Below are 11,259 nucleotides of genomic sequence, written 5' to 3' on the forward strand. Positions count from 1 at the left end.
CGGCCTCGGGGCTTAAGCCCCGAGCCCAAGCGCGAAAGCTCCAGCCGGGCAGGTGTCGTTCCCCTCCCGCCTCTACGCCAGCTGAGAGGGAGAAACGCACGAGCCGCGCGGGTTCTTAGCCGCCTCCCTCCTGCGGGCCTGTTTGCTGCGCAGACCTCTGGGCCTGTCTCATGCCTCCCCTGGGAAGCGTGGCCGCGCGAACTGAGCCCCAGTCGCAGCTCCTGAGGTTTCCTGTGCAGCCTTGGACTTGCATGGCTGCCATGGTTTCTCTTTGGAAGGGACTCGGTCCCGCTTGGACAGGCGACTCGCCCGTGTGACTCCAAACGCCATCTTGTGGCTGTCTTTTTCCCCCACAGCCAGAACACCAGGATTCGCCTCCCACGGCAGAAGATGCAAAAGGCCCTGGAAGGAAAGCCCTCCTGCTTTTTTACCTCGGGAGGATGTGGGCTACCAACCGAAGCTCTGAGCCAAGGACTGAAGGACCCGTCCAAGCCGTGGCCGTACTCCCGAGACTTGACCGAAGCCAGCTCTCTCTTCCATGACTGCTGCAAGCCTCAACCGAGACCGTGGCGAGTGCTCCCACAATTCCCTCTCCCCCTTTCCATTGAGGATTCTGAAGGACCGTCAGCTGGTGATTTTTGGCTCTGACTGTAAGGGATGAATTGAGCCGGGAACGTAGCTGGTCCTCTTGGGCTGGGCAGAAGCTTTTGATGGGATGAGATGGGTTTTGGTCAGCCGGCGTGTGCCTAAAGAGCGTGGGTGGTGGCGATGCGGGAGAAGCGGCGCGTCGGAGGGAATTGCTCGCGTGTCCTGTTGTTGAGCAGTATGGCGAAGGCAGAAGTTCTCTTTGTGAGGGGTTTGGCGTGCCTGGGAGTAGTAGAGCAAGGCCAGTGTTGATGCTGTGGCAGCTCTTTGTCTAGGCGTTTTGTCTAGGCCTGAATGAAGGCTCTGGGTAGCGTGGTCCAGAAGTGCTTTGTTCCACGAGCGTCTGGAGAGCCTCCCTGGCGCGCTCCCTGAGCGGGTCCCGGCGGCCCTTGTGGGTGGGAAAAGGGCAGGAGGAAGCCCTGTTGCCTGAGGACAGAAGAGGAGGCCTCCGTGCCTCCCACACAGGAAGCGGGGGGCTGCCGAGAGCTTCCCCGCAGGCGGCATCCTGGCCTGGCCTTTAGCTACTTGCAGCCTGGAGTGAAGGCGCGGAGTCAAAAGAGGCCGGCCCACATGTAGCAGAGGATGGTTTCAATCCATCGACCTCTGGGTTATGGGCCCAGCACGCTTCCGCTGCGCCACTCTGCTCCCTTGGGGCTAGACTGCCCGCAATCCACTCTAGCACCTGGGCTGCACTGGCACGGCCAGGCAGAGGAGCAGGCTGCTGGGCAGCGTTTCGGAAACCCCTGTGAGGTCTCTGTGGCGCAATGGGTCAGCGCATTCGGCTGTTAACCGAAAGGATGGTGGTTCGAGCCCACCCGGGGACGTGGCTACGCTCGGCCTCCTGGCGCTTGCTAGCGGGCTCCCTTTTGCCACCTCCAAGCCATCCCTCTCGGCCTCGGTGAGGTCACCTTGTGGCCGGCAAGGTTCAGGGGCCGTGCCGTGCCACGGGAGCCCGTCTCCCAGCAACCGCGCCGGGGCCTCGGCCTCGGGGCTTAAGCCCCGAGCCCAAGCGCGAAAGCTCCAGCCGGGCAGTTGTCGTTCCCCTCCCTCCTCTACGCCAGCTGAGAGGGAGAAACGCACGAGCCGCGCGGGTTCTTAGCCGCCTCCCTCCTGCGGGCCTGTTTGCTGCGCAGACCTCTGGGCCTGTCTCATGCCTCCCCTGGGAAGCGTGGCCGCGCGAACTGAGCCCCAGTCGCAGCTCCTGAGGTTTCCTGTGCAGCCTTGGACTTGCATGGCTGCCATGGTTTCTCTTTGGAAGGGACTCGGTCCCGCTTGGACAGGCGACTCGCCCGTGTGACTCCAAACGCCATCTTGTGGCTGTCTTTTTCCCCCACAGCCAGAACACCAGGATTCGCCTCCCACGGCAGAAGATGCAAAAGGCCCTGGAAGGAAAGCCCTCCTGCTTTTTTACCTCGGGAGGATGTGGGCTACCAACCGAAGCTCTGAGCCAAGGACTGAAGGACCCGTCCAAGCCGTGGCCGTATTCCCGAGACTTGACCGAAGCCAGCTCTCTCTTCCATGACTGCTGCAAGCCTCAACCGAGAACGTGGCGAGTGCTCCCACAATTCCCTCTCCCCCTTTCCATTGAGGATTCTGAAGGACCGTCAGCTGGTGATTTTGGGCTCTGACTGTAAGGGATGAATTGAGCCGGGAACGTAGCTGGTCCTCTTGGGCTGGGCAGAAGCTTTTGATGGGATGAGATGGGTTTTGGTCAGCCGGCGTGTGCCTAAAGAGCGTGGGTGGTGGCGATGCGGGAGAAGCGGCGCGTCGGAGGGAATTGCTCGCGTGTCCTGTTGTTGAGCAGTATGGCGAAGGCAGAAGTTCTCTTTGTGAGGGGTTTGGCGTGCCTGGGAGTAGTAGAGCAAGGCCAGTGTTGATGCTGTGGCAGCTCTTTGTCTAGGCGTTTTGTCTAGGCCTGAATGAAGGCTCTGGGTAGCGTGGTCCAGAAGTGCTTTGTTCCACGAGCGTCTGGAGAGCCTCCCTGGCGCGCTCCCTGAGCGGGTCCCGGCGGCCCTTGTGGGTGGGAAAAGGGCAGGAGGAAGCCCTGTTGCCTGAGGACAGAAGAGGAGGCCTCCGTGCCTCCCACACAGGAAGCGGGGGGCTGCCGAGAGCTTCCCCGCAGGCGGCATCCTGGCCTGGCCTTTAGCTACTTGCAGCCTGGAGTGAAGGCGCGGAGTCAAAAGAGGCCGGCCCACACGTAGCAGAGGATGGTTTCGATCCATCGACCTCTGGGTTATGGGCCCAGCACGCTTCCGCTGCGCCACTCTGCTCCCTTGGGGCTAGACTGCCCGCAATCCACTCTAGCACCTGGGCTGCACTGGCACGGCCAGGCAGAGGAGCAGGCTGCTAGGCAGCGTTTCGGAAAGCCCTTCGAGGTCTCTGTGGCGCAATGGGTCAGCGCGTTCGGCTGTTAACCGAAAGGATGGTGGTTCGAGCCCACCCGGGGACGTGGCTACGCTCGGCCTCCTGGCGCTTGCTAGCGGGCTCCCTTTTCCCACCTCCAAGCCATCCCTCTCGGCCTCGGTGAGGTCACCTTGTGGCCGGCAAGGTTCAGGGGCCGTGCCGTGCCACGGGAGCCCGTCTCCCAGCAACCGCGCAGGGGCCTCGGCGCTTAAGCCCCGAGCCCAAGCGCGAAAGCTCCAGCCGGGCAGGTGTCGTTCCCCTCCCGCCTCTACGCCAGCTGAGAGGGAGAAACGCACGAGCCGCGTGGGTTCTTAGCCGCCTCCCTCCTGCGGGCCTGTTTGCTGCGCAGACCTCTGGGCATGTCTCATGCCTCCCCTGGGAAGCGTGGCCGCGCGAACTGAGCCCCAGTCGCAGCTCCTGAGGTTTCCTGTGCAGCCTTGGACTTGCATGGCTGCCATGGTTTCTCTTTGGAAGGGACTCGGTCCCGCTTGGACAGGCGACTCGCCCGTGTGACTCCAAACGCCATCTTGTGGCTGTCTTTTTCCCCCACAGCCAGAACACCAGGATTCGCCTCCCACGGCAGAAGATGCAAAAGGCCCTGGAAGGAAAGCCCTCCTGCTTTTTTACCTCGGGAGGATGTGGGCTACCAACCGAAGCTCTGAGCCAAGGACTGAAGGACCCGTCCAAGCCGTGGCCGTACTCCCGAGACTTGACCGAAGCCAGCTCTCTCTTCCATGACTGCTGCAAGCCTCAACCGAGACCGTGGCGAGTGCTCCCACAATTCCCTCTCCCCCTTTCCATTGAGGATTCTGAAGGACCGTCAGCTGGTGATTTTTGGCTCTGACTGTAAGGGATGAATTGAGCCGGGAACGTAGCTGGTCCTCTTGGGCTGGGCAGAAGCTTTTGATGGGATGAGATGGGTTTTGGTCAGCCGGCGTGTGCCTAAAGAGCGTGGGTGGTGGCGATGCGGGAGAAGCGGCGCGTCGGAGGGAATTGCTCGCGTGTCCTGTTGTTGAGCAGTATGGCGAAGGCAGAAGTTCTCTTTGTGAGGGGTTTGGCGTGCCTGGGAGTAGTAGAGCAAGGCCAGTGTTGATGCTGTGGCAGCTCTTTGTCTAGGCGTTTTGTCTAGGCCTGAATGAAGGCTCTGGGTAGCGTGGTCCAGAAGTGCTTTGTTCCACGAGCGTCTGGAGACCCTCCCTGGCGCGCTCCCTGAGCGGGTCCCGGCGGCCCTTGTGGGTGGGAAAAGGGCAGGAGGAAGCCCTGTTGCCTGAGGACAGAAGAGGAGGCCTCCGTGCCTCCCACACAGGAAGCGGGGGGCTGCCGAGAGCTTCCCCGCAGGCGGCATCCTGGCCTGGCCTTTAGCTACTTGCAGCCTGGAGTGAAGGCGCGGAGTCAAAAGAGGCCGGCCCACACGTAGCACAGGATGGTTTCGATCCATCGACCTCTGGGTTATGGGCCCAGCACGCTTCCGCTGCGCCACTCTGCTCCCTTTGGGCTAGACTGCCCGCAATCCACTCTAGCACCTGGGCTGCACTGGCACGGCCAGGCAGAGGAGCAGGCTGCTAGGCAGCGTTTCGGAAAGCCCTTCGAGGTCTCTGTGGCGCAATGGGTCAGCGCGTTCGGCTGTTAACCGAAAGGATGGTGGTTCGAGCCCACCCGGGGACGTGGCTACGCTCGGCCTCCTGGCGCTTGCTAGCGGGCTCCCTTTTGCCACCTCCAAGCCATCCCTCTCTGCCTCGGTGAGGTCACCTTGTGGCCGGCAAGGTTCAGGGGCCGTGCCGTGCCACGGGAGCCCGTCTCCCAGCAACCGCGCCGGGGCCTCGGCCTCGGGGCTTAAGCCCCGAGCCCAAGCGCGAAAGCTCCAGCCGGGCAGGTGTCGTTCCCCTCCCGCCTCTACGCCAGCTGAGAGGGAGAAACGCACAAGCCGCGTGGGTTCTTAGCCGCCTCCCTCCTGCGGGCCTGTTTGCTGCACAGACCTCTGGGCCTGTCTCATGCCTCCCCTGGGAAGCGTGGCCGCGCGAACTGAGCCCCAGTCGCAGCTCCTGAGGTTTCCTGTGCAGCCTTGGACTTGCATGGCTGCCATGGTTTCTCTTTGGAAGGGACTCGGTCCCGCTTGGACAGGCGACTCGCCCGTGTGACTCCAAACGCCATCTTGTGGCTGTCTTTTTCCCCCACAGCCAGAACACCAGGATTCGCCTGCTCCTGGGTGGCCTGTGTCCCTTTCGGGCCATGGCGGCCGCTATGCGCCCGTAGACGGCCACGTTCCTCCTCCTAGTACAGAGATCATGGACGCTGGGGCCCTGCCCCCAAACCTCAATGAGGTCCATGACCTCCACACTAGACCAGGAGGGTGCGCGCCATCTACGGCCCCTGGCTGGCCCCTGGGTGCTGGGGGACTGGGCGGGGGGACGGCTCGCTGGCACTGGCTGCCTGGCTCATCCTGCAGCCCCTGGTTCGGGGCAGAGACTGCTGGCAGGGCTGGCTCTGGCAAGTGCCGTCTGGCCAGAGTCTACCCCTTTAAGGGCCCCAGGGCTGGGGAGAGGAGAGGAGTTTTCCTGGTTTGGCCCAGAGCAGCCACCAGGGGAACCTGGGGAGGGCTGGCCTCCAGCTACTTCGAATTAAGTGGCTACACAGCCCTTAATTCCAACTACTGAATTCGAATTTGGCGTTACTCCTGGTAGAATGAGGTTTACCTAGTACGAATTAAGTCCAAACTAGCGGTTTGTATGTGTAGCACCTATGAAAGTTAATTCCAACTAACGGCTGTTAGTTCGAATTAACTTTGTAGTGTAGACATACCCATAGTTCCTATACAACTAGCAGCTAATGGGTAGTCTCCAGTAGTTTAAATCTTGGGGCATTTGGAAAAGGAGGGGGAGCTACATGTGTGCGGGGTGTATTGTTGCCCTCTGCTGGATGGACTGTAAATGCTTTATGTATGTATCATATGCCCTATAGTGCTAACAGTTAATGGAGATTCTCCTCTAGCTCACACCTGGCATTTTCTAAAGTAATATATGTGTGTGTATGTGCGAGAGAGAGCAAGAGCCTGGGGGCTCCCTCATGTCTCCTCCCCATCCTGATCTGCTTGGCTTAAGTGCAGGAAAGAAGAAGTAGTGAGCTTTGTGTATTTGACATCAGGTGGAAGCAGGGGAATGGAGGAGTAGTGGGAACAAGAGCACTTGGCTTCTTTTCCTGCAGACCGAGAGGGGTGGGGACTGGCTTGAGCTATATAAATCAGATGCCGCTCCATGCCTCAGTTTCCCCCTTCATACAATGCCGATGACACAGAGAATGTTTGTAAAGTGCCTTGTTGTTAGCCCATGGGGCAGAGGGGGAAACTCGGTCTCAGAAGCAGACTGGGGGGAGGTAAAACCCTACCTAGGCAGCGCTGGTTCCACTACGTCACGCTGCCAGACCGGTCTGAGTGGGTCCCTCTCTTGGCTGCTCCTCCCCCCAGGAGGAGTGGGTTCCTCTCCATCGGCTGCAGGAACCAGCATTTCAAGGTCTTTGCCAATGGGCAGCCGTTCTGCAATTCAGCTCTGCCGCGGCTTCCAGCAGATCGATACACTGGAGATCGATGGTGCCGTGGTCGGGTCCTGTGCCCAGTTGTGAGCCCGACCGGTGCCGCTGCCCAGACGGAGATGAGTGGCACACACACGACACCCCCCTACGGCCGCCCTCGCAGACCCAATAAACCTCTCCCTTTCGCAGAACGACTCTTCTCCTGCGTGGTTCTGGGGCTACTTGTGTGTGTGTCCTAGACCCCCTTTCTGCTCAGCGCAGATAGAGACTCCTCTGCAGGTAGAGCTGAGTGCGACGCCTGCACTGGGATGGCATATTGGGATAATGTACTGACAGCTCCTCTGCGCCACCCCTCCTCTTCCTGCCGCTGCAACATCAAATTAACCTTCCTGGTCTGCCCCCGTCCTCCCTCCGGTACCAGGAGACCCCACGCATGATGGGAGGGGCTGCAAACTGGGGAGCAGGCTACTGCAGGGCTGAGGGCAGCAAACCAGCCCCCAGAGCCCTGCAGGGCCTGGCCACGGGGAAGGGGAACTGATGTGAGCAGCATTTAGAGCTGGGGGGGGGCTGTGGGGAGGAGGACAACGGAGCCACGAGCAGGACAGGGGGTGAGCCAGCACCAGTGAGTCTCAGGGGGTATGTCTACACTACCCCGCTAGTTCGAACTAAAATCGGGCTCCATGCTCAGCTGTGAGTCCGAGTCCCATAGACCAAAGCGCCCCAGGGCAGTGGTGGAGTCTCCACATGTCAATGGGTCTAGTGCAGGCCAGAGGCCTTGCTGGGATGCGCTAGGGCAAAGCCCAGGGCTGGGGCCGGACGGGAGCCCGTGAGAGGCAGCGGGGCGAGTGGGAGGCTCTAACTCTTGCTCCTGGCCAGGAAGTCCAGTGCTGGGTGACACCAAGGCCACGTCTGCACTGCAGGCATTTTGCTCAAGAACAGCTGTTCTTGTGCAAAAACTTGTGGCGCGTCTACACTGCACGTGAATTCTTGTGCAAGTAAATTTGCAGTAAAGCATCAGAAAAGAGGGCTTCTTGCACAGGAGTTATTCCTCTCCCCACGAGGAATAAGCCCCTTTTGTGCAAGAGCTGTTGTGCAAGAAGGCAGCGTGGACGGGCACCAGGGGCTTCTTGAGCAAGACACTTTTATGGCTAAAATGGTCATCAGAGCTTTCTTGCACGAGAAAGCGTTCACAATGCCATGGACACTCTTGTGCAAAAGCACATGGCAGGGTGGAGGTGCTCTTGCACGAGACCTTTTGCGCAAGAACTCCGGTGTGAAACAGTTCTTGTGCAAGAAGTCTGCAGTGTAGGGCAGGGAGCAGCCTATGGGGCTACTGGAGCTGCTGGCTGCAGGATGCCCAGTCAGGGAGTGGGGGGGACCCCTAGGAATGGCTCCAACTTCCCAGAGGGGTGGCCAGAGGCAGGACATTTGCCTGGCAGGGTGAGGTGGGGGGGGCAGTGACCTCACAGGGGCTTTGGGCAGCCCTCAGCAGATCAGGCAAAGGGCAGGTGGGGAGGTGGTGACCTCACAGAGGAACCCACATCTCAGGCTGAGAAAAGGGGGGGGCGGGTCCAGGGGACTTTGGAGACCCCCGGTTGCTTTAGCTCTGGTGCGTCTCCTGCTCACAGTTGCTTTGTCCTCTGTGAGTTCCACATCCGGACAGCGTTTTGCAGAAGGTAAGAGCCCCCAGGGGTTTGGATCCCGCCCGGGGCCGGCTGGGTTCCAGGCAGGCCCAGCCCTCGGTCAAGGGCCAGAAGGTGATTCCTCACCTGGGCTGTGTCCTTAGCGCCACTGGGGCTTTCTCCTGGTTGGTTTCCCTTTTCCTCCATCCCGCCCACATTTCTGCTCTGTTCTTGCCTCTTCTGTGACCTTCCCCTGCTGCCCCCCCAGCTTGTGACCCAACAGACTAGCTGAAGGAGGGGAGGTGGTTTGCAGGAGCCGTGGGGCGGGGGATGCAGCCCCCATTGTGGGGACTGGGGAGGTGGGGCTGGACCAGGTCTATGCCGGTGTCTTTGGGGAGAACGCTCCACCCCCCCCCCCCCACACCTTAGACTCTCCCCTGATTGGCCGAGCAGGGGCTGTTGATGGGCAGGAGACTCAGGTCCTTGCAGTGCCTGTGCAAGACCGAGCCGATAAGCAAGGGGCCATTTGGGGGCTGGGGGCAGTCGCTCTGGGGAGCTGGAACCCCTGGATTTCGCTCTGCAGGCTGCGCCCCAAGCTCCCCTTTGCTCCCCTCATTTGCAGCATGGCCAAACACATCAGGCTGTGGTTCCGGAAAGCCCTGAAGATGGCCCCAGGGCCGGTGGGAAGCAGCTCCTCCGTCCCCGCGGGTGGGGAAGCTGAATCCCACCAGCTCGGGGCGACTCGCCCACCGGCCAGGCCCCTCCGGACCTGGCTCCAGAGGCGGCTGGGAAGGCGGGACCCAGCCCAGCGGGGCAGCCGGGTAGGGTGGCTCTGGGGCCTCCTCTGTGGAGAGAAACACCTGCCCCAGGAGCCCAGCCCCCATTACCACCAGGGGGCATCGCCCTGCCCGGCCCCCGGGGACCTGCCAGTCTCCGGGAGCCCCCAGCCTCTCCGCACCAGCCCCTGCAGCTGTGGGTCCAGCTCAGTGAGCAGCAGCGCCTGGGCCTCCAGCTGCAGCCGGGCCACCTCCTGCAGCCGCTCAGACCCAGGTGAGGGGCCGTGAACATGCTGGGCCCAGGGGCTCACCCAGTACACGGGGGGGCAGCCCCAGTGTCTGCCCCGCAGCCAGGGCAATGGATGGGGGCGGGAGCTGCTGCTTGGCTCTCTTGTTCCTGGCGGGGGCTCTGCTGAGGGCGTTGGCAGATGTGAGGGTGGAAGGGGGATGGGTCCCTGCGAGGGGCGTGTGGGGCCCAACCTGCCCTGGGTCCCTGACATGGGGGCGCGTGACCCCTGCTGGCCGCTGGAGTCACCCTGGTCCCTTCCCTCCCGCACAGAGCCCCCCTGCGCCTCGGCGGAGCTCTGCCAGGAGCGGATGGACTCCCGGGTGGAGGAAGGGGCCATCTATGATATTGAAGAGCAGCTCCACACCCGGGACACGGTAGGAACCTTCTCCACACGGGGGGGACCCGAGATTGTCCGGCCCCTTCCCAGCACGTCCCCCCCTCCGGGAGGGGCTTGTCCCTGGGGATCCCCCTGGGGCCCCTTCTCCTGCATGACCTGGGCCCCCCAAGCTGAGGTCTCTTGTCATGCACCAGCTGGGCCCCCACAAGCCTGAGGAAGCAGTTGGGGGGGAGTGTGGGTGCTTGGACAACCGGCAGCTCCCACCTCCACTCCTGGGAGGCCTGAGCCCTGCAGCTGTCCGTGGGGGGCAGGCAGGCCCCAGGCTCACAGACTCTCTCTGGGGTGCAGAGCCCAGCCGCCCTGCAGCGGTTCCTCCTGGCCGTCCCCCCCGCCTGCCTCGCCGCCCTCCAAAGGGGCGAGGACACCCTGGCGCCGCGCTGCTGCAAGGACACCATGATGGCCAGGATCGTGGTGAGCGAGTCGCGGCGGCCGGGAGGAGGGGAGGGGATATGTGGGGTGGACAGGGGTCTGCCTGGGCCATGGCGGCGGGTGGGGGTGCTGGAAATGGGTGGGCGGGGATGCTGGAGGAGGGAGGGACACAGAAATGGGGCAGGTCTGGGGTGCTGGACAGGGAGGGGGATTCGGAACAGGGAGGGGTCTCCCCGGGCCATGGGGGGGGGGAGCTGGAAGGTTAGCAGAGCGGGCTGCTGAGGATGCGCCTGGGGAGCAGGGAGGAGGAGGTTCAGAGGCTGGTCACCAGGGCAGTGAGGGGCAGGAGACGGCCTGGGGACAAGGATTGAGCTGGTCCCGGTTTGGGAGGGGGGTGCTGGGAGGGGCCCTGTGCCGGGCAGGGGGGCTACAGGCCAGCGGGAGGCAGTGGGGTTGGATCCTGCTGGGTGGGGGCGCTGGCCGTGTGAGCGTCTCTTGGGGGCCCCAGCCTCACACGCCCCTTTGTCTCCTTGGGTCTCACAGGAGATCATGGAGGACTCCCCCCCCCCACTGGTCTTGGCCGACTGCCTCAACGCCGCCTGCAGCCTCAGGTACCGACCCCCCCCCCCCCGCCGACTCCCCCCCAGAGCAGATCCCCTGACCAGGGAGTGGGAAAGTCTCTGTCTCCTGGGCTATGTCTAGACTGCAAGCCTCTTTCGAAAGAGAGCACCCAGTGAGTCTGGATGCTCTCTTTCGAAGAAGCCCTAGTTCCATTCAAGAACGCCTTCGTTCGAAAGAAGCACTTTCCAAAGAAGGCGTTCTTCCTCGTGAAATGAGGTTTACCGCCGTGGAAAGAAAAGCCGCGTGCTTTCGATTTAATTTCGAAAGAACGCGACTGCAGTCTAGACGCAGGTGATGTTTTTTCGGAAAAAGGCTACTTTTCCCGAAAAACCCCCTGAGTCTGGACACAGCCCTGCTGCTGAATTAACAGTCTCTGCCCCTCTCTCCTGCCAGCACCTTGCAGCCTCCCCTACAGGCCCAGCTCCTGAGCCCCCTGCTGAGGGCGGCCGTGGGACAGACTGTGTCTGGGGACTGGCAGCAGGAGCCCATCCACACAAAGGTACGTCCCTCCGGGCCCTGCTCCCGGGCTGGGCTGGAGCTCCAGAGAGGAGTGGGGGTGGGGGCAGAGGGAGAGAAGAAGCTGCAGGTTTGGATCCTTCCCTCCAGGTTTCC

General features: G+C 62.1%; 4 non-coding genes across 4 annotated transcripts; 3 read left to right on the forward strand and 1 right to left on the reverse strand.

Annotated features, from left to right (window-relative positions):
• The first annotated feature begins 1,395 nt into the window (after positions 1–1,395).
• Positions 1,396–1,469, forward strand: TRNAN-GUU (transfer RNA asparagine (anticodon GUU)). Its single transcript has one exon. It is a non-coding gene; the product is annotated as a tRNA-Asn (tRNA).
• A 1,374-nt stretch (positions 1,470–2,843) lies between these two features.
• On the reverse strand, positions 2,844–2,915 carry TRNAM-CAU (transfer RNA methionine (anticodon CAU)). The gene has a single exon. It is a non-coding gene; the product is annotated as a tRNA-Met (tRNA).
• A 105-nt stretch (positions 2,916–3,020) lies between these two features.
• On the forward strand, positions 3,021–3,094 carry TRNAN-GUU (transfer RNA asparagine (anticodon GUU)). The gene has a single exon. It is a non-coding gene; the product is annotated as a tRNA-Asn (tRNA).
• Positions 3,095–4,639: 1,545 nt separating this feature from the next.
• Positions 4,640–4,713, forward strand: TRNAN-GUU (transfer RNA asparagine (anticodon GUU)). Its single transcript has one exon. It is a non-coding gene; the product is annotated as a tRNA-Asn (tRNA).
• The last annotated feature ends 6,546 nt before the right edge of the window (positions 4,714–11,259 follow it).

This window comes from Pelodiscus sinensis, chromosome 25 (assembly GCF_049634645.1).
Source record: "Pelodiscus sinensis isolate JC-2024 chromosome 25, ASM4963464v1, whole genome shotgun sequence".
Taxonomy (NCBI): Eukaryota; Metazoa; Chordata; order Testudines; family Trionychidae; genus Pelodiscus; species Pelodiscus sinensis.